Raw genomic sequence first — 24562 nt, 5'->3', positions numbered from 1 at the left:
TGAGAGGAAGAATATGCATTGATTTACCGTGACTATTGGCTGCCATGATTTGGCAGAAACCAAGGGGCACAGAAAATGATACTTCTGTAATATCTACTCAAGAAAATGCAGGGGAAGGTAAACCAGTTCAGCTGTCTGAAATTTAGTGATGTGATTTGTTTGGCTTTTTGTTTTCCTGTTTAATGTCTGCATTTATTATTTAAACTAAATATTGGTGAAAATACACATTTGACCTTTCTATTGATTGTATCTAATTGTGTTTAAATATAAACGAGTACAAACAGTCCTTGAATGAAATGTATTCAAACAGCAAAATTGGGTATAAATAGTTCTTGAAGGAGATGTAGTAAAACATTACTGAGTCCTTGAATTTAAGGAAGTGGACATAACTCTTCAGGTAGAAAGTCTAAAGCAACTTAACCACATTATCTGTTTAGTGGAAGTATTGACCATTGAAGAAATTCTTGTTTCTACTCATTTGTCTTTGAACTTTTACCCAGAGTTAACTTATGCACGGAATCCCTGTTCTCCTTCCTGCATTGGAAAAAATACCAAACAGCTTTTGTCCACTGGACATCTTATCACTAAATCTGAATAGCAGTGGGCATTGGTTTGTCTTCAAAAAACAATTTTCATTTTTTTCTCTCTTTTTTTTTATTTGGTTTTTGTTTAGTTCTTCAAAAGTCTTGAGTTTACCTTTAAGATATAAAGGACTATTAATTAATTCATTAATGTATTAATTTGACCATAAGTTCAGTGAACGTTACTGAACTCCTATTATGTGCCAGACACTCTGGAAGTTACAAGCATTACTCTGAGTGTAAAATTAAAAACAAAAGAAAGTCATTAAATTTCAGTTGCTCATGTTGAGGAGACAGGTATTCATCAGTAATTATATTGTGCTGTACATCATAAATATACAACTACACACAGAAGCATACACATTATGTCATGGAAGCCTGTGGGAGAGGGACACCCACTTTTTTTTTAGAGATGGAGATCTCACCATGTTGTCCAGGCTGGTCTCAAACTCCTGTGCTCAAGCAATCCTTTCACCTCAGCCTCCCAAGTAGCTGGAACCATAGGCCCATGCCACCATGCTGGGCCAGAACACCCACTTTTTCCCTGGAGAAGTAAGAAATCTTCATGGAGAAGGTGATAATTTATGGTGAAGAATTCTTAGGAGGTACAAATAAGAATCAGAATTTGCTTTACTCTTACAGTTGACTCTTGAACAATGTGAGGGGTCAGGGGTGCTGATGCCCCTCATAGTGGGAAATTCATGTATAATTTTGATGCCCCCGAAACTTAACTATTAATACTTACTAATCACCTACTATTGACCAGAAACTTTACTAAGAACATAAGCAGTTAACACATACTTTGTATGTTATATGTAGTATATACTATATTCTTAAAATAAAGCTGGAGAAAAGAAAATGTTATAAAGAAAAATCATAAGGAAGAAAAAATATATTTACTACTTATTAAGTGGAAGTGGATCATCATAAAGGTCTCAATCCTCATCATCCTCGTATGGAGTAGGCTGAGGAGGAGAAAGAGGAAGAGGAGAGGTTGGTCTTATTGTCTCAGAGGTGGCAGAAGTGGAAGAAAACCTGCATATGAGTGGAGCTGAACAATTCAAACCCATGTTGTTCAAGGGTCAACTGTGTTATGTTTGATTTTACTTTTCATCAGCAAATATACATTACTGAATGGAAATGGTCTCTATTTCTCCATGATTCTCACCTAAAGACATAACATTAGGCCACAAATTCTCCACTTCCTCATCACCACCATTAGAAAAGAAGTGTATATAAATGATATACTGGGTATTATTAACACATGCTGGGTTTGTCTGTTAGGCAGCATAACTTTGACACTTGAGAAATTAGTTACTCATAGTGAGACAAAAGTGAGAATGAAGGGGGGAAGATTTTTTCAAAAAATTACTGTTCAACTTTTTGGTGATTCTATAGTAACAGAACAGGAAATGAGGTAATTCAACACCATTTACTTTTTTGGGCAAGATTTTCCTTAAAGGCAATTCCTTAGGTGTCTCTTCTTTCAACTAACAGCTCCTGAAGTATTTTCTACTAATATATATTTCCTGTTGGTGATAACAGTTGTTATGAAATGTCTTATATTGACTTTTCCATCTATTAATTTGATGAATATTTATTAAGAGCCAATAAATGTATGATCAGAGAGCACCCAATGAATTGAATTTTGAAACTTTTCTGATCATACATCTATGAAGGCAAGAAACCTGTCTAGTTTGCCTCCTACGATCTCCTCAACACCAAGTTAATAATAGTTGCTCAATAAATAATTGTTGATTGAGTAACTATATGCTTGAATACATATAAATAAAGAGAAATTGGAAACTTTTTCTTTTTTGAAAAATTTATTTCAATACATTTAGGGAGTACAAATAGTTTTTTGTTACATGGATGAATTGTGTACTGGTGCAGTCTGGGCTTTTAGGGTAACTGTTTCCTGAATAGTGTACATTGTACTCAATAGGTAATTTTTCATCCTTCACCACTCTCCCACCCTCCCTCTTCTGAATCTCCAATGTCTGTTATCACACTCTGTATGACCATGCATACCCATAGCTTAGCTCCTACTTGTGAGAACATACAGCATTTGGTTTTCCATTTCTGAGTTACTTCACTTAGGATAATGGCCTCCAGTTCCATACACATTGCTGCAAAAGACATTATTTCAGTCTTTATTATGGCTAAATAGTATTCCATGGTGTGTGTGTGTGTGTGTGTGTGTGTGTGTGTATTTTCACATTTTCTTTATCTACTCATCAGTTGATGGGCACTTAGGTTGATTCCACATCTTTGCAATTGTGAATTGTGCTGCCATAAATATACGAATGTTGATGTCTTTTTGATATAATGACTTTTCTTCCTTTGGGTAGATAGCCAGTATGGAATTGCCAGATTGAATGGTAAATCTGCTTTTAGATCTTTGAGGAATCTCCATACTGTTTTCCATAGAGGTTGTACTAATTTACATTCCCACCCACTGTGTATAAGCATTCCCTTTTCCCCACATCCAGACCAACATCTATTGTTTTTCGACTTTTTAATAGTGGCCCTTCTGACAGGGGTAAGGTGGTATCTCATTGTGGTTTTTATTTTCATTATCCTGATGGTTAGTGATTTTTAGCATTTCTTGTATGCTTGTTGGCCAGTTGTACATCTTCTTTGGAAAAGTGTTTGTTCATGTCTTTTTAATGGGGTTATTTGTCTTTTCCTTACTAATTTGGTTGAGTTCCTTGTTGACTCTGGATATTACTCATTTGTCAGATGTATAGTTTGTGAATATTTTCTTTTGCTGTGCAGAAGCTTTGTAGTTTAAGTCCCATTTGTTTCTTTTTGGTTTTGTTGCTTTTTTTTTTTTTTGAGGTCTTAGTCTTTGGCCCAGGCCAATGTCAAGAGTAGTTTTTCCTAAGTTTTCTTCTAGAATTTCTATGATTTCAGGTCTTACATTTAAGTCTTTAATCCAACTTGATTTAACTTTTGTATATGGTGAGAGATAGGGATCCAGTTTAATTCTTCTGCATAAGGCTATCAAATTTTCCCAGTACCATTTACCAAAAAGGGTGTCCTTTCTCCAGTGCATGTTCTTGTCAATTTTGTCAAAGATCAGTTGGTTTTAAGTATATGATTTTATTTCTGAGTTCTCTATTCTGCTCTATTGATCTATGTGTCTACTTTTATAGCAGTATTGTGCTGTTTTGGTTACATTGCCTTGTAGTATAATTTGAAGTCAAGTAACATAATACCTCCAGATTTATTCTTTTTGCTGAAGATTGATTTAACTATTCAGGCTCTTTTTTGATTCTGTATGAAATTTAGGATTATTTTTCCTAACTCTATGAAAAATAAAGTTGGTATTTTGATAGGAATTGTATTGAATCTGACATTACTTTGGGAAGTACGGACATTTTAACAATCATGATTTTTCCAACATATGAGCATGGGATGTTTTTCCATTTGTTTGTGTCATCTATGATTTCTTTCATCAGTGTTTTGTAGTTCTCCTTGTAGAGATCTTTCACCTCCTTGGTTAAGCATATTCCTAGATATTTTAGTTTTTTTGCAGTTATTGTAAATTGTGTTGAGTTTTTCGTTTGCTTCTCAGCTTGGTTGTTATTAGTGTATATAAATGCTGCTGATTTGTGTATATTGATTTTTGTTACCTCAGACATTATTGAATTCATTTATCAATTCTAGGAATTTTTTGGAGGAGTCTTTAGGGTTTTCTAGATATAAGATCATACCATTGGCAAATAGGGATAATTTGGCTTCCTCTTTTCCAATTTGGATTCCCTTTATTTCTTTCTCTTGCCTGATTTCTCTGGCTAAGACTTCCAGTACTATGTTTAATAGAAGTGGTAAAAGTGGGCATCCTTGTCTTGTTCCAATTCTTCAGGGACAACTTTTTAATTCTGTCAGCTTATTCCCATTCTCTCTGATGTTGGCTGTGGGTTTGTCATATATGGCTTTTATTATTTTGAGGTATGTTTCTTCTATGCCAAATTTGTGGAGGGGCTGAACAAAGAATTTCTTAAAGATAATGAAATATTAATTTATTTGTTTTTTTCTGGTTTATTATTTACTAATTGTGGTTAGAATGTTTTGAAAATATAAAATTGATATAGACATTATATTAAATTTCTATGGCTGCTATCATAAATTGCTATAAAAGAAGTAGTTAAAAACAACACAAATGTACTATCTTACAGTTCTCTAGTTACAAAATGCAGAGTTGGTCTCACTGGGCCAAAATAAAGGTATCACCAGGGCTGCTTTCTTTCTAGATATTTAGGAAGCCTGTTTTCTTGTCTTTTCTAGCTTTCAGAGGCTGCCTGAATCCCTGGTTTATGGCCCTCTTTCCATTTTATAGCCAGCAATGGTCAGTTGAGTCCTTCTAACATCACATCACTTTGATTCTCTTTTGCCTCCATGTTCCATGTTTAAGGACCTTTATGGTTAAATTGGGCCTGCCAAAACAAGTCAGGATAATCTCCCTATCTCAAGGTCAGTTGATTAGCAAGCTTAATTCCACCCACAACCTAAATTCCCTTTTGTCACATAACCTGACATGTTCACAGGTTCAATGGATTAGATTATCGGTATATTTGTGAGGCTATTATTCTGCCTACAATAGACACAAAACATTGGGATTGAAATTATTATTCTGTAGTCATCCAAGGCTAAATTCAGTCATAACATATTGTCATTCATTGACTCACTAATCCCATCTGAAACATTTACAGAGTTTGAGGGGCTTGAGTCACACAGAGTTGGGTTTTAGTCCTAGATCTGCCTCTTCTACTTTTGTAACCTTGGGCAAGATAGCTAGACATTCTCAGTGTCATGCCGGGTCTGCAAAATGATAAGATGCTGTGAGAGTTTTGTGAGTAGAGAAATAGGAGGCGAGGCAATATATATTAATAATTCATAGGCTTACTAAAATTATTGATTTATCTCAATATTTTGAGAAAATAGAAAGAATGGAAGACAAACTCTTGTTTCTTACTTCTCTTGCTCCAGTGATAAATAGCAACTTTAAAGATCTATCAAAATTTTTGTTAGAGAAGGAGATGGGGCTGCTAAAAGAGGAGAAAATGAAAATAAGCATCTGAGAAGATGATGAAGGTGGACAGAGCTTGAGCCTGAAATGACACAGGTATTGCTAGATCAGTAAAGGGATTGTGTTTCCCATTTGTACCAGCAAGCTGGGGCCAAGTATGATCTCAAGTGGTGATGGCCGTTTGTGTGCCAAGGGAGGTAAGGATTCTTGACAAAGACTCCCATGGTCATATATGGCACAGAAGGAAAGCATGGACATGCCCTGAAAAGGACCACAAATACCTGGGCAAGAACAAGTGGCAGAGAGTTCCACAGACTTCAAGATTCTTGCATTGTGGGAGAAGGGAAGGTGAATGGAAAAATTTTGATTTTGAAAAATAAGAGTATTTGATATTTCTTCTGTTAGAAAGTCTGAAATATAAAACACTAAAAAAAGTATCTATTCCTCAATTTTCAGTCTCTGTGATCTAATTTGATTCTTCCCAAACACTATGCATACTGAATACAAAATAATAAAAAGGCTTCTCATTCATTTATATATTTTTTTGCTTCAGTGTCCTTAATAAATAAGGCTTTTTAAAACCCAAATGGCAACAGGTTTCAGATTTTCACTCTTCATGAAAGCAATAAAGTGATATTCTTTTTTTACTTGAAATATTTACTACTATTGCTAAAATTTGCTAGTTCTAGTATACTATTTGCTGCTTGTTATAAAATGCAAAAACAACATTTCTGAAAGGCCTACTCAATATGATGAAGAATGTATTTGAATACATGAAAAGAAACTTACTCTGCTTAACCAAAGTGGATATGCATTTTGATATTATTTTATTTTTAATTTTTAAAATGTACATTATTTATCTAACCAATTGGAACTATCTTGGTATGCATTTATTTATCAATGCTTTTAAAATTCCAGATACTTCACAATAGCATATTTGAAACTGCTGGAGTTGATTCTCCAAGTGAATGTTAAGACTCATAAGCCAAATGAAAAGCTGTTATTGCACAACGCACAAGTCATTTTCCAGAGTATAGTATCTCAGCAATTTTAAAGACTTTTATTCAAAATACCAAGAAAAATTAGACAATATCATGGTAATCCCTTGGAAAACTTCAATTGTTAAAATCATTCTGGAACCATCCTACTGGAAAAGATCCACCAAACTCACAAACATTTATTAGCATTACAATAAATAAACATTAACTATGGCAATAAAAATGCCATTAGAATTTTAATAGCCAAGAAAAACGGTCTTCTAAATAATTTAAAAAGCCTCTCTCTATATAGCTAGATTATTCTATGAAAGGAGAGCAGGTATAAATCTCTTCTATGGCTTGAGAAAGACAGTCATATGGTTAGTATGGTTCATGTGGTTTACTACTGCACAGTTTTGGGAGCATCAGACCCTTCACTGGTTTTGTTCTACATAGTAAATATCCCATCCATTAACATGTATTAAATATATTCTGTGAACCACTTTATTCCATTTTTACCACAGTGCACTATTTTCTGGATGGAATGTATTTTTCTACTAATTTATAAATATCAGTTAGACAAGCTTGTACACAATTTTCACTCTGTTTCAATACTTTTTAGAGAGCTAAAAAAGTGTCAGACTGTGGCTCCAAATCAGTGGTACTCAAAAGGGGTGCAATTTGCCCCTTTTACTCAGTTTCCGTGGGACATTTGGCAATGTCTGGAGACAATTTTGGCTGTCAAAACTGGAGTGAGGGTGCTATTGGGACTGAGTGGGTACAAACTAGAGAAGCTGCCAAACACCCTGCAATGCACAAGACAGGTCCTACAACAGGGATTATCTGGCCAAGAGCATGTGAATAGTGCCAAGGTTGAGAAAACTCACTCTAAATTTAAACAAAAATAATAAAACCTATACATACATAGTTAATTTTTAGTAAAAATAGATGGTTGGCTAGTAATTATTATTTATAGAATGCCCCTTTTGGCAAAGGGAGATGTTGCAAAATAAATGACCTCTTGCCTTGAAAATTTTAAAGTTTTAAAAAGATAGTTGATTTAAAATTAATCTGCTTATTCTTTCTAAAATTTAGTCTATACAGGTAAGTGAAAACGCAAACACAAAAAATATAAAGCATACATCTACGCAACTTTGTACATAGTAGGCCCTCAGTAAATATTTACTTAGTAAAGATTTACTCAGTGTTCATTGTGTTCTTGGTAGAATCAAAGTCAAATAGGAGGATCCCTGAGATTGAGGAGTTTATTTTCTAGTAGAAGAAGACCGACAATTAAACAAATACATGCAATTAGAAGAGAGAAAAAGTTGGAGAAAAAGGAAGGTAGGATATGCAAGTATCATTGTGTGACATAGAAGTTTAAATCTTATTTTATAGATAATAGCATTAAGAGCTATCTGATAGAAGTGTGGAGAACGGCTTAGAGTGTTACATACCACTAGGATTTTAACATCCAGGGGAGAGGTGTTAAGAACCTTAATAAAGACAGTAGTGTGAGTTTGGAGAAGAGTGGGCAGGTATATAAGCTATAAATGAGATTGAATAGAGTGAGCTTGGCGACTGATGATCTAAGAGTGTGATTATGGGTGGTATGAGAGACAGCATCTATGATGAACCAACCCCCGGTTACAGGGTGGTTGCTATGATTTGAAGGTATCCCCTCCAAAATTTAAGTGTTGAAACTTCATGGCCAACGTGATGGTTTTAAGAGGTGGTGCCTTTAAAAGGTGATTAGGTCATGAGGGCTCCGCCCCTCATGAATGGGATTAAGGTCCTTATAAAAGAGGCTTCACCATGCACTTGGTGCTCTTACCCTTTAGGCTTCCACCATGTGAAGCACAGCGTTCCTCCCCCTGTAGGATGCAGCAACAAGATGTTGTCTTGGAAGTCTACAGCAGCCCTCACCAGACATCTCACAAGGCACCTACTGGTGCCTTGATGTTGGTCTTCTCAGACTTCAGAACTTTCAGAAATAAATTTCTATTGTTTATAAATTACCCAGCCTCAGATATTTTGTTATTGCAGCACAAAACAGACTTAGACAGTGGGTTAGATAGTTATTCACTAAGATTGAAAATCAAAAGAAAAGTAGAGTTATGGAATAATCTTCTGAATTCACTGTGGTAATCTGAGTTTGAAATGCCTTCATGATATCCTGGTGTGCTGTCTAGTAGAAAGTTGTATATTTGAGTCTAGAATTCAGAGAAGAGAGCTAAGCTATGTTGGGAGATAACGTTTCATGAATCTGTAACATTTCTGTGTGTCTTGGAGACAGAGACATCGATGGCTTTAGCTTCTATACTATCTTTTCAAGGATGTTTGTATAGGGAATAACCCTCAAGACAGTGATAGTATTTCATTCTGGAAGACACAAAAGGCTTGTTTACTTTTAAACTATACTAAAGATAATGTGTCAGAGAAAAATTACGGGAAGAGGGTAGAGTAGGAATCATCAGGAATTTGTCTCCCCACCTAGACAACAATTGCACTGGAAGAATCTGTCTGATGTAAGTATTTGGAACTCTGGAGTCTACTGAAGGCTTGCAACATCCAGGCAAAGGTTTGTATGGTAACTGCAGTTCATTATGGTCAATTTTAACTCTTAGTACGGTAGTAGCTTCTATCACTTACCCCCAGCCTTGTGGCAGGCAGCTGTGCACATGTTCCTGCAGCAGCTTACACGCAGATTACGGGAGCAAGGGTGGACAAAAAAGACCCTGTTCTTCAAATACCTTCAAATAGTAGGGATCTATGCTCTAATCTCTTATTGCTGCTTCTGATCACAGAGGTGCAGGCAAAGAGGTAGGCACATGGTATCACACCACTCTCCATTGGTGTGGGCCCCCTCTCTTTCAGCTGAAGTCACTCAGGAGTTTAGAGGAGTGAAACCAATCCCTTCTCCTCCTGCCCCATTTTTCTCTTTTTGAGAGCCACAAATTAAGAACTACAAAATGCAAAAGCAACTGCACATATGGGTTAAAAATAGAAAATGACTGCACAAGCCCAGGGAAAAGTACAGGCTCAAAACGACCTAATAAGACTTAAGTTTATACCTTAGGCTGATCCTTGGCATGTAAATAGCCTACAACAATCAAAAAACAAAAACAGTGCAAAAAACAACAAAGACTGTGGAAGGGGAAGAATCTGATTTCCAGAGTTATCACATTATTAGATTAGATTTTTTTCAACAAAAAAATCATAAAGCATACAAAGACACAGGAAAGTATGACCCATTCAAAGGAAAAAAAAAAATACAGCAACAAAAACTGTCCTTCAAAAATTCCTAATGGCAGATCTACTAGAAAAAGACTTTCAGGCAACTATCTTAAAAATGTTCAAAGAACTAATGAAAGATGTGAAGAAAGTCAAGAAAAAGATTTATGAACAAAATATGAAAAACAAAATAAAAATACATAAAAAGAAACCATCACGAAATTCTGGAACTAAAAAATACAATTACTGAAATGAAAATTCACTAGTGAGATTTAAAAGCATAGTTTAAAGAGGAGAATAAATATCCAATTAAATCTAGCAGATAAATACAAAACACTCTAACCTACAACAACACCCTACACAGTTTTCTCTAGTGTACATAGAACATTTTCTAGCATAGATTGTACCTTAGGGTAGAAATTAAGTCTCAATAAATTTAAAAAGCCAGATGATAGATATTATCCAAAGTTTTATTTTTCAGCCACAATGGGATGAAGTTAGAAAATAAAACTGGAAAATTCACAAATGTGTAGAAATCACACAATACACTCTTAAAAAGCTGATGGAACAGAGAAGAAATCATAAAGAAAATTAGAAAATCCTTAGAGATGAATGAAAATGAAAGCACAGCATATCAAAACTTATGGGACACAGCAAAAGTATTGCTAAGAGGAAAATTTATAGCTTTAAGTGCTTACATTAAAAAATAGAAATGATCTCAAGTCATCAACCTAACTTTCCAACTAAAGAAATTTAAAAAAAAGAATGAACTACCCAAAGCTATTAAAAGAAAAGATAAAGATTAGAGCAGACAAATTGGACTTCAAGAAAATTAACACTTTGTGCATCAAAAGAAAATATCCAACAGAGTAAAAAGGCCACCCACAGAATGGGAAAAAACATTTGTATATCATATACCTGATAAGGGATTAATATCCAGATTGTAGAGAACTCCTAAAACTCAGCAACAAAAGAACAAATGACCTGATTCAAAATGGACAAACGACTTCAGTAGACATTTATCCAAAGAAGATACCACCCTGCCAATAAGCACATGAAAAGATGCTCAACATCATTAACATTAGGGAAATACAAATCAAAATTGTTACTACTTCATACTCATTAGGATGGCCCCCGTCAAAAAGAAAAAAAAAAGAACTAGAAAATGACAAATGTTGAAGAGGATGTGGAGAAATTGAAACCAGTGTCCTGTTGGTAGGAATGTACAATGAAATAACTGCTGTGGAAAACAGTATGGAGGTTTCTCAAAAAATTAAAGATAGAATTTCCATATGATCAGTGTCCATTGATGGATTAATGGATAAGCAAAATGTGATATATACATAAAATGGAATATTATTCAGCCTTAAGAAAGAAGGAAATTTTGACAATATGGATGAACTTTGAGGGCATTATGCTAAGTGAAATGAACCAGTCACAAAAATACCAATACTATATGTTTCCACTTACAGGAGGTACTTAGAGTACCTAAAAATCCTAAAGATTGAAAGTAGAATGGTGGTTGCTAGGGGCTGGAGGGAGGGGTGGAATGCTGAGTTATTATTTAATGTGCATAGAGTTTCAGTTTTGGCAAGATCAAAAGAGTTATGGAGATGAATGGTGGTGATGGTAGCACAGCTTTATGAATGTATTAAATTCCACAGAATTGTACACTTAAAAACAGTTGAGATTATAAATTTTATGTTATATATATTTTAACACAATTAAAAAATTGGGGCTAGGAGATAATATCCTCCACTGGAGCACAGGTTAGACAGGCTCACTTTCAGACTATTGTAAAATTGGGGGGTTTCTTCAGTTCCGATTTTCTGAGTTGTGACGCAAACCCACTGCATGCACAGTATCCAAGCAGGCTTCTCCACAGGGCCCCCATGGACTTGGGTGGAAAAAGGGAACTGGCATGAAAGTGAAGATTATTCAGTTTGCTGTGCTATGACTAATAAAGTTGTCTATGACCCAAGTACCTTGTGTCTTCTGCCGGCATCCATGAAACAGTGGCAGTCTAACCTGTTAGCTGGCAAGCAGAGTAATCTCATACAGTTATCGAAAGGCTGGAAAATGCAATTTGGGAGTACTTAGAGTAGCAGCAGCGGTTGAAGTTATAGGAGTGCATAATATCGCCCAGTACAAGTTGAAAGGAACAGAATTCATCAACCTGAAATACATAGCATTTGCTTTTTTTTACTAAAATACTTCCTCCCTTCCCCTCCACCCCTCCACCTCTCTACCCCTCTTCTCCCTTCCATTCCTTCTCTCCCCTTCCTTCTCCTTCCTCTCCCTTCCCTTTCTCTTTCTTTCCTTCTTTCCTCCCTCCCTCCCTCCTTTCCTTTCTTCCATTGTTCCCCATTCTCTTCTCTCCTTCTGTCTCTCTTTCTTTCATAATGGCAGATATGTCCGGGAGGAATTGAGAGCAAACGGCATCTCCTCTTTCATCACTGTTCACAGAGATGCCTTCCTTTCCCCCCAGCCCAAACTGTCCTCTCAAAGAAACCATCTCATGCAGACATCAGAACAGGCAGCCCTGTCAGAATCTCACGGTCTGGCCACATGCTAGATCGGGCTGAGAAGATAAGCTGCTTCTACTACAGCGGAAGCAGAGAAAGCAGATAAAAGCAAAGCAATGCAGGGAGCATTCTGTGAAACCATTTGAGAAGAAATATTTGTGAGGGTTCCAGAGAAAAATGCCACTTATTGTAATAAATCCCTTGATTTAATACATAGACACTGTAGCAAAATAAGAACATTCAAACTGTTTTAACCTGGTAAGTTAACACTGTTACTTTTTCTTCTTTCCTTTGCTATCCTGGGACTGCTTCAGATCAGTCTGTTATTTCTATTTCTGATGATTTCAGATTTTGTTCTAATGGGCCATTCATGTCTGTTATTAAAGGGGGGAGGTTAATTTTTTTGAGTGGTGATTCTGGTGACGGGGGCAGTATACACGTATCGTAGGAAGAACTTTGAAGATGAGAAACAAGTTTGTGTTTGGAGGGATTAAGTAGTCAACCGAGGAGGTGCCTAAAGTTTATGAAGTGACTCCTGTACAATTTTCAGGTGAGAAGAAAAGAAAGAATTTGATGAGTGGACACAATGAAGGACCATTGGATAAGATGCCGAAGAACCTCCCAGGGGCTGAGTCTCAGTTCCACCCACCACTCAGCTTTCAGTCAAGCAAGAGCATCTCACGGCTAGCACTCAAGGACTATATTAGTTGAATCTTTTGAAGCCCTAAAAAAATCTTTCTTTCACAACACATCTCTACCTTCACAACACACTTCTACCTTCTCTGAATGCCCAGCAAGAGTCACTCGTGACACAAATGTTTATTTTGTCCTGCCACCCTCTATGCACACATCACACACACCTACGATGAGGGAGAGGTTCTCAGCTGGAGCCATTTTAGGAAGAGTCATTTCAGGAATTTTTTTTTTTTGAAAGAGGAATAATTTTAAGTAGACATTGAAAGAGTAGTGAGCACCTTTCCAGGACAGAGTGGAATGAGCACAACTATAGATTTAAAAAAAAAAAAATGGTGGTTATTTTGCAAAAAATGGCAAATAAACCTGAACCAGTAGTGGTTTTACTGATCATAACTAGAAAATTGTGTTAGCCAATTAGGAGATAATTATATTATGTAAAAGGAAAATTAATGATTCAAATTCTGGCTTGCCAAGTTTTGGCATTGGGCATCCCAGAGTGCAGATTGATGGAATAAATTCAGGACATTTCAAGGTATTTCGGCTAAGTGCAAATGTTATGTGGTTAGAAGACATTGTGTGTCTTTGTAGTTATTCTCTCCTGAAACTGAAAACAGACTGAAAAAATAAAAATAAAGGCAAGAATATGTAGTAGCTAAATATTTCTAGAAGAAAAAAATAGTTAATTTTCCTCTCTATTAAAAAAAAAGTTATGTGGCATTTCCACATAACTTAATATAATATAACATAAATAATATTAGAATACACTAAGCAAATGCTTTCCACAATAGTATATATCCTCCTTTTTATATATTTGTGTCAAAATATGGATCAAATTTTCCAGATGTTATCTGTGGATACTGGAGCAACACTTGCATATTCAGTTCATGTTTGTTTCTGAGCTTAGACTATATGCATGCTGTGATCTATGCAGACTTGTGATACGAATGTCTGTTGCAAAAATATGGACTCGATGTTTCTGCAAATGCATGCCTGAATAAAAGCTGTCAATAACAATTCATCAATATGTCTTACTGGCCAGTTTTTTTTTTTTCTTCAGCATATGCAGTTCCTGTAATGTGTTGTGATAATGCTGGTTTAAAATAGCTATGGTTCCAGTCAGTTCCCATTAAGAGTAAACAAACAGACGGCTCACCAAAGGATGGATCTTCTTTTCTAATAACACAAATATGCCACAGAACATACTTTTATAAATATGATCACTTTTTAAAATTACCTTACAATTACCTTAGAAAAGTCACTCTACCTATAAAAAGTTTTTTTTTAAATGAGAGTTCTTAGAATGTTCAGACCAAATATAAGATTAAAAGTACCTTTTTTGCTGACTTGTAGGTTAAGAGAGATGGAAAGAGACAACATATCTAAGCTTAATAACCATGAACACCAGCCAAGTAGTCATGTAGCAACTCCATCAATACACTGTTCATAAATTTCCCCATGTAATTAGTTTTATTGTTTTATTGAACGCTGACAGGTAGTGTATATTCTTTGAAAAAGAAAACACGTGAAGGAAGAAAAGCAAGCTCTCTTGTGACAAAGTTATATTAAGATGTTTAATGAACCACATATTATATAACATCCACATCAAACATTAAGTGAGGATGTTTCCAGGAAATATGTAGGAATAAAGGAAGGTTTATAATCCAACCCTCATAAAATCTACCAAAATAAACAAAACAGGCAAGATATTTGAAATTAGAAAATAGTTTCAAACTTACACCACAAACTTTATGGACTATCTTCTAGGAAGAGTAGAAACTGAACAAAATTGAAAGTACGCACTACAATATGAGTGCTTTAGGAAGCAAATGGAGTAAATCTGGAAAATCTCCAATGATATTTCCTATTTTGCAAAGAGGTATGGAGGTAGGGAATAAATTAGAGAATGATGAAGAAATCTTTTCATTAAGAGTTGAATGTCATGGGATTTAATGCTCAACATGTGTGCTCCATCAAGAAAAATTCCTCCAAAAATTCAGGGAAAAGAAGCAGGTTACTTGCTAAAGAGTGAAAAAAGAATTAGGTTGTCCTCAGACTTTTCCTTATCAACAGTGGATACTGGATAAAAACTTTTTATGGACAACGAAATGCCAGAAAACAGTTGGAAACATGTTCTGTAGCTTATAAAAGAGGTCTGGTCCAGAGATAGAAATGCCTGCTATTACAGCTCCACGCAATTGCCATCATGAGGAATTTTAGGCCAGTATTTCCAGATCATCCAAGTTTTTAAGAGAAGTAAAAATTCCACATTTTTAAGTGAAAACTGATTTGTAACTATTTGAATTTAAGACTATTTGAATTTAAACAGAAAATACTTGAGGGCTGACACATGGTTAAGCCAACTAAAGTACAGGGGCCATGAATTTGAAAACTCTGTAGTAGATAGAGTAAAAAGGACAAAAGGCCCCAAAGTTAGCCTCAGTGAACTCTAACAACTATCTGATTTGTTAACACATATTATAAAGCTGCATTTATTAAAAGTGTGATACTTGACTAGGGATAAATAAATAAAACAGTGTAGAGGTTTTAAGAGTTATCAAACAAATCCAAATTCTAGGAATTTTGGTATGATAGAGGTGGCATTAAAATGAATAAAGTAAATATAAATTTTTCAATATATGATTTGGGGACATGCCCTAGCTATTTGGAAAATAAAATTATGTTGAAATTCTATCTCACATAGCACAACAAAAATAATTATCACTGAAAGCTATAAATGAGAAAAAGATAACATACATATACTAAAATAAAATTTAGGTATATATTTCTACATTGAGATTAATAAGTTGGGAAAGAACTATCTGAGAATAAACCAAAGCCATTGTATCAGTTATCTCTTGCTGCATAATAAACCATCCTTAGTGGATTTAAACAATGATTTGTTATTTGTTATGACTTTTTGAATTGGCTGAGTGGTGCTTATGGATTTAACTGGGCTGACCAGTGTGGCTGCAATCGGGTCAAAAGATGACTGGGCTCACTTAGGGCAATGGCACGGCTGGTCTTGCATCTTCAAAGAGGCCAGACTGGGCTTCTTCAGAGTATAGTCACCTCAGGGTTTCACGGAGGCAAAAGCAGAAACTGCAAGGACTTTGAGGCCTTGCTCAAAAGTTGCACAAAGTCACTTCTGCCTCACTCTATTAGTCATAACAAGCCACAGATCTTCCATTTTCAAGGAGTGGGAAAGTAAACTTTACCTCTTGATTAGAGTAGCTGCAAAATATTTTTGGCAATTTCTAATCCACCATGGGAATGAACCCCAAAAAACAATTTTGATTGTTTTGATGACATAAAAGTTTAAAGTTTTACTGCCAAACTAGTATGATAAAGAAGGTTGAACAACAAATAACAAAGTGGTTAAATATATTGCTCAGCATATGTAACTAAGGATTAAAATTTATAATATACAAAGAACTCTTACAAATCAATGGGAAAAGTAAAAACGGATTAGAACAATAGGATAAGTCAATTGTAATAACAATTCACAAAAGAATAAATATCAACATTAATTTGAAAATAGCCTAACTCCAACCCACCTAATAAATAAATTCAAAATAAAACACCACTATAATATCTTTTCCACCCATGAAGTTGGTACAAATTAACAAGATTGATAATGCCCTATTATGGAAAGTTATAGGAAAATAAGGTTCTCCTACACTGGAAGAATGTAAATTTGAATTTTCTTTTCAGAATAACAACTTGGCATTCTATGAAAATTCTTTAAAAATATACACACCTAACAATTGCACTTCTAAGAATTTGTCTTAAGAAATTTAGACAAATAGACAAAAACACATTATAAGAATCTTCCCTCCAAAGTTGATTATAATAGCTAAAAAATGAAAGCAAGTTGAATGTTTTATTTATTCATGTATTCATTCAATAAATGCTTACTGTTATGTGTAGGCATTATTGGTAAACCAAAGTCTTGTCTGATGTGGAAGCTACTATATACAATATATTAATACTATCAGACAAAGGGGCGAGGAGATATACTAATAGTGTGGTCTGGGAAGACCTCTCTATAGAAGTGACTTTTTTTTTTTAATGTCAGAATAAACATTTGAATACAGACCCTGTGGAAAACCCAGAGATGTGCTCCCACAGATCCCTTTTCAAAGAAGCACTTGCTAACCAACAAGGCAGAGACTTTGATTTGTTCAGTTTTATCCTTAGCTCTATGTTTGACACATAAAAAACTCAAAACAATTAAGATATTTCATTAAGAATTATTAATTCAATATTACGTAGATTCAGAATACTTGGGCAACCTTAGTATGCAAAACCTATACTTTGATGTTATATTATTTTCCCCTTGGGCTGCATTTGCTTCTTGGCTCAGTCTTGGACCTTTCCCAGGACTCTACTGAATGCACTGAGTTAACTGCTGGAGTGACCAGAAAAGTACTCCCCTGGTCTGTGCTCCTTGGACTGGCATCTTTCCACTCTAGTGTCACTAGGTTCATCGCCCTGGTTACTCAACCAATAATCTTGGTATTTGTGACTTCTGGGAAGCATCACTTTTGGCAGGAGATGTTGCCTTGTAGACAGATTTTCCACCAAATACACAACCCTCTCTGATAATACAAGAGGCATTGTAATTTAACTACTTTCTCTCAAAGCGATCAGTTTCTTTCTTTTTTTTTTTTCCTTCGATTGTCTTGTTCAGAAAATCACTTCCAATTTTTGTTGGATCCTTAAATGGTTTGATTGCCTACTCAATCATCCAAACTCTTTCTTCACGTAATTCTTATATAATTCAGAAGTGTTAGAATTAAACAACCTAAAATTAATCAATATTTATTGAGTACCTAGTACAGTTAAGACACGTGTTAAGTAATTGGAGACATATTCAAATAACATAATAAGCATTAATCTTCAATTAGCTCCTATGTAGTTGAACTATCCAAACAAAATTAGTGACATCAAGCCCCCCACCGGGACAGTAATGACTGCTGATTACCCAATTTAGGGGCAAATATGAAACATGTGATTAAATTTTTTTGTGCTTTTTTTTTTCTTTGCTTGAATTGGACAAGAAATTTGGACAATTCCATTTGTTGCACTGAAAATTAGCGAATTAGAAATTCAACATTATCACTAGCAAAACAGCAGCAGCAGCAAAAAGTGTTAAGTTTAACAGCATCAACATAGGCAGTGACCCGTCATTTTTAATTTTAAAAAATTATGACCTACTGAATGAACCTAATATGTGTTGTGCCTAAGTCTCTGTTTCAAATGATTATTAATTGATATTTTTGCCTTCCTACAAATTTCTAGATGCCTTGCTCACAATTAATCTTTAATCCATGACGGTTGAATTGAGTCTCATAGGAAGCAAATTTGCAAGACAATGAAGGTGGAATTGGAACCTCCTATTAATGATCTCCTAAATGTTTCATTTGGTTTACATATTCATGTTTACACATACAAATTTTGTAGTATAATTATTAAATCGTAACTCAAAGAAAAATGATGAATTTGGGGATAGCATTTTTTAATGTCTGTGTTTTAGTTTCTTTTTCAGAAAAATGGGAATAGTAGTAAACTTTGTCTCCTCTAAAGGAAAGGTTGTAAGAATAAATTTTTTAAAAATCTGTAAAAGAGCTTTGTATTATTCAGAAGCAAAATATTAATGTTGTTATTAGTAGGGCACAGGCAAACATAGTAAACAACATTGGGAATTTAGAGATAAATTAGGTATTATACTAATAAAACAAGATTAATAAAAAAGTCAACCTGTAGTTGATGATATTAATCACTTCTAGAAATTATCCTCTTCTATAGCCAGACCACTCTGAACGTGCCTGATCTCGTCAGAAATTATTCCTTCCGTGCCTTAGGGCATAGTTTACTAATACTCTTGGGTTATTTCCTGAATTAAATCAAGGCCCAGATTATTTCTGTGAATCTAATCAAAACATTTCTTGAAAAACGGCAACCTAATTGATTGTATTTTAACAAACAATAGTATTGCGCTTCCCCAGTAAAGTCATTTTTTCCCCTAAGGTAACTATTCCATACTTCTCACTCCTTCCAAAGGGAATAGATTGAGAGACACATATCCTTTTCATGATAAAACTCAAACTGTGGTTCTATTCTTTGTGCTCCGGCATTGAAAGATACCCCCAAAGGTTTACAACCCTCAAAACAGAATTCAAGTGCCCTAACATTTCATTGCTGGCACTCAACCCTAAGCCCTAAACCCTCGAGATAGGGGTGGAAAATCTTAGCCCAGGAGCAATACATTTTTGCCCTTCTGATGTTTGTGCAGGCGAGGAAAATCTGAAGCTCAGCAGTCTTGAGCTTTCAGATATTGGGACATCATCTGCTTATGGCTTGGGAGAGGATGGGCTAAATATTGTCTTGGCTGGAGAGCAAGACTGTTGAAAAGACTGCTCTGTTTAAATTAGGCAAAGCAGCTACTTGGGGGGGGGGACCCTGGGATGTTAACTGATGTTAGTGCTTGGGGCAAATGGTCATCTAGGGCTACTGAGAGGAGTCTATCGTTTTTACATACTTTTAAGTCCACTTAGCAACTCATTAGAAAACGTTTAACATTTAAATCCTCACTGCATAGCGACTGCCAAGCAGTCAACATAACTCCTGCCACAAAAGACACTCTGTCCTAATCAATCAGCTCATCACATTTAACCATAATTTAATCATCACTCAAAGTAATTTGTTTATAATTATCAGACTTATGAAACTGGTTTCCCAAATCCATCTCATCACAAAAGGAGATGGATCCATCCCTCCAACCTCCTCCTTTTCTTTGCCAGAGGCAAATTGTTGCTTTGAAGGGGATTTTACAGTACTTCCTTTGGGGGAACAATTCTCAAATCTTCCCTCACCAACTGACTCCTTAACTTCACTTGCAACTCTCATCACTAAGAAAACAGAGCCATCACAGGGACATCCTTCCTGACAGCTTCACAAACTGATCTGCCAGGCCCCACTTGTGCCCACCTTTCCTTCCCTCCCTCCTTTATTCCCAGAGAAGTGCTCTGTTCCCACCAAAGCAGCTATGTGTGATCATTGCAGGGACTAATTACCAGTTGCAAAATGGAGATCTTCTAATGTTATCACTCCTACTGCCTTATTTGTTGAATAAATAGGAACTTTCCCTCACCAGCTATTGGTTACCCTGAAATACACCTTGTAAAGGAAGGGAAAAACATACGTTCTTTCTCTTCTTTAATTTGTCAGCTAAATGAATTATGCGTTTAAATTTTTATAATAAAGTTCATAGAATTTATGTACTTGAGTTGTTTCAATCCATGTTTCAATAGCTTCTTTTTAAAACTGAGATATGACTTGCATACAAAATAGCTTTACACAGTCAATGTACACATTTTGATGCATTTGAATATAAGTATACACCAGTGAAACTGTCACCATACATGATGCTCTAAACTTAATTATTACGTCTTGAAGTTTCCTCCCTCCCTAGTTGTTTTTAAAAACATAGATTTACCATTTTATCAAAATTTCATAAGTATACAATACAGTATTGTTAACTATATGCACTATGCTGCACAGTAGATCTCCAGGATTTTTTCTTCTTGCATACGTGAAATTACGTACCCTCTGATCAACCTTTCCAATTCCTCCTCCCCTTATCCCCTGACAACCATCACCCAAATCTCTGCTTCTTTGAATTTAGCTATTATCCATGCAACAGCTTCTTAGCTGGTGTTCTTGCTTCTATTGTTACCCCTTTCCAATCCATTAGTAACATAACACACAGGTTGATCTTAAGAAAAAAAAGTAAATCTGATTATTGCTCTCCTCTGTTTAAATTTTTTCATATTTTCCTTTTGATCTGAAATAACATCCAAATGCCTTACCATTGCTTATAAGCCCTAATTTGGCCCCTGCGTATGTTTCCAAGCCCATTGCATTACATTACCATTCTCTATTTAGCCTTTAGTTCCTGGCCAGCGTGGAGACTGTTTTCTAGCCAGTTCCTGGAAAATACATCTCTTTCCTATTCCCGGTCTTCTTCTCTTGATGTTCCATCGGCATAAAATGCTCTTCCTCCAGATCTTTGAATATTTGTGTTTTTCTCATTCTTAAGATTTCAACTCAAATGTTATCTCTGCAAAGAGGACTTCTCACACCACCAGATCTAAAGTTGCTTTCTCCAATTATTCTCTACCTCATCTCTTCATAAGTCCTTTCAAGGCACTTATACATTTATCTTCTTTCCTCTCACTTCCCTCCCTCCCTTTCTATCTTGCTTTCTTCCTTCTTACCTTGTGTAATTCATTCATAAGAATATAAACTCTACCAGGGCAAGAGATTTTTGTCCAATTTACTTATCATATCTCTACTGTCCTAGCACAAGCAGGTACTCAATAAATATGTATTGAAATAATTATATAATAGAATATATATTGGTGAATATAGCAATATGTTTAATAATATATATTATTGATTCTTGAAAATTTCCCTTCAGTAGCATAGAATCATAATATAGAATTTATAGAAAGATGAAAAGAATTGAAAATGTCCATTACTAGAGGCAGCTCTGCATCTTTCTAGATAGTTATTCTACCTTTCTGTGCCTCAGTTTTCTTACTTGTAAAGTAGGGTTAATGACATATCAATCTCTATGATTGTTGGAAAGATTAAATTTTTTGGACTCTGAAGCACATACAATGATTTCTGGCACATAGAAAATGCTCAATGAATATTAGCTATTATTATTCATTATTTTATGCAATCATCCTTATAACCTTATAATCAGCCAATATTTATTAAATACGTTGCTAAACAAAGTGTGTTGTGAAGAAAACAAATATGGTTTCTGTCTCCTGAAGCTTAAATTTTTGTAGGAAAGAAAAACAAATGAAATAATTACATATTATATAAAATGATATGAATTAAATAGAGTACTTTGATAAAACGTAATCACAGAAGGGGCATGTGTACTTGAGTGGATAGGGCTATGTTTCTGGGAAAATGACATATAAGCTTAGACCTAAAGAATGAGGAAGATTAATTCCTAGCAAGAGTGTTCCAAGTAAAGAACACATGTGGAAGCCCTTGCCCGGAGAGCTTGGCATATCCTGGCACCTCCAGAAGACCAGTGTGACTTCAGTGTCCTATGCGGGGCAGAGAGGTAGATGAGGTTTTTAGGGAAGGAAATGGAGATGAGATCAGAGAGGGTAAGATCTTGTGGATCATGGTGTGAACTCTAGATTTTATTTATGTCCACTGGGAAGATAGTAAGTTATCTCGGAAGCTATTGTGATTGGCTTGGTCACCGGAAATGGTGGCATAGACCAAGGGGATGGCAGTGATGATGAAGAGGAGTAAATGGTTTCAAAACATATTTTGGCAGTAAACCCCTCCGTGTTTGCAAAGGATCAGATGTGGGGGAAGAAATAACGTGAGGAGTTAAGACTGACATCTAATTTCTGGCTTGAACAAAGGGGTAAATGGAGGGGCTGTTGCACATATTGAGATAAGAAAGGTTTGTGAAAAAAAAACAGCCATGGGAGAGGATAAGACAGACAGATATTGCAGGAAACGAAGAAAAGGGCCCTCATACTTGTTCATTGTAATAACTTGAGAGAAAAGGAGTTTCCAAAACAAAATATGAGTTTTCTAAAAATTTGGAATAGGAAAACATCTCAGCAAGTATTCAACCAGTTTTATATTTGAAATATCAAAGCCAGTGCCTAAGTCATGTTGCTACACTGACTGAGGCAGCACCAGCACATGTTATTACGACAGCACATTCATTCTTCTAAAAGTTAAGCAGTCTTCAGTATTTCCATTATAAACTCCAGTTTCCAGGGCTTTATAACTTGGCTATTTTAAAATCACATCAGGCGGAAACTTGCACATAATAAAACATTTTAAAAAATAGATTTAATGCATTTTTGTCAAGATCTAGTTAAAATATTGCCTAATTATACTGAGATAAAGTGACTTTTAGTAAATATATTGAGATAAATGTTTAATTAAAAACACTTTATTTTAAGATTACTGGAAATAATTATACTTTATAATAATGTCATATTTCATATGTATAGATTAGATATGATGGACCACAAACATTATTCTGATGCAATTATAACACATTATACCAGAAGCTGGCATATGAACTGTAGCTTTAGGTGAATTTCTTTCCAATAAAATTTGTTGTAAATTGGTCAAGGTTTTTCTGAGGAACAATAATGTGTTCAATTTTGTTTTATAAGAAAATATTCTATTATTTTGCCAGGGAAAATTTGCTCCCAAAGTTATTGTTCAATTAAAAATATATCATCTTCAGCTTAGGACACAATATCTTGATTTTCTTCTAGTCATGGAATTTATTAATATATAAATGTTCACTTAAGTTAAGTTTATCTAAGGCCTTGTGTAAAATTGGTTAAGTTAGGAAATCTTCCTCAAAGTATTAAAAACACTCTCTCCCTCATGAGGAACCTGAAGAAACAGAAAATGTTACATAATAAAAACAATCAAGTACTAAATACTAGGCAAAATAAGGAATGCAAAGATGAGTAGGAAATGTGCCCTGCCCTTAAAAGACAATAAGACTAAACCAAAGCTGACACGGGCAAGACCCCAAAGATCAGAGCAGATAAACCATAAGGTGAGACTCTGAAGGGATTTCTCTCAAGAGACATGAGGAAATACTTAGCATGGGAGGTGACATTCAAGAAGGATTTTAAAGACTGGACATGGGAAGGGAAGGTGAGCAGCTGGACATTCTAGACAGGCATGGCAGCATGAGCAGAACAATGGAAGTAGGGAATTGTATGATATTTATTGGGATGATATTTTTCAGGAATTGAGCCATATTTACACAATAGGTGGTCAGTTTCGAGCATTTCTAAAAGGTGTGCATGTGCATTTGTGCTTATGTGCATATTTGACTAATAGGGTAAATTAGATGAATGCAAAATGGACTCTACTGAGTAGGCTCCTTGATGACCAAATTCAATTCTAGGAAAACATTTTCATATTGGGGGATTTTCTCATAGATTTCTCTTTGTAGTGACAAAAATATTCCAATATAATATGTAAAAAGTTGTTACCATATATTTTTAAATGGCATTGAAAACATAACCCAAATGATTCAGTGTATTTAAAACACCTGTTCCCTTTTGTTTGGAGAATTTTGGTCTTGGTCTTCAATTTCATTGAAGGAAATATCTGTATGCACAGAAATAAGGTCCATAGGATACATTTTGTCAGTCCATGTAAAATGTAAATTCAGCAATATTAAAAAAAAATTTGTATCTGGTGGTTAATATTGCATATTATTTGGTCAATTATCTAATATATTTATTTTTTCAGGGCTATCTTCAAATTTTTAAAAATCTGTAAACTTATCTGGAGATTAAGAGCAGTATTTGTAAATTTTAAATAAATGTTTATTAATAATAATAAAGAATAAGAAATACAAATGTTTATTAAGAAAAAAATCAATCCTTTAAGAGAAGAGCAAAGGTCATACTACCTTAGAAATAA

Source organism: Lemur catta, chromosome 3, assembly GCF_020740605.2.
Source record: "Lemur catta isolate mLemCat1 chromosome 3, mLemCat1.pri, whole genome shotgun sequence".
Classification (NCBI taxonomy): domain Eukaryota; kingdom Metazoa; phylum Chordata; class Mammalia; order Primates; family Lemuridae; genus Lemur; species Lemur catta.
Note: the sequence above shows the minus strand (reverse complement) of the source record.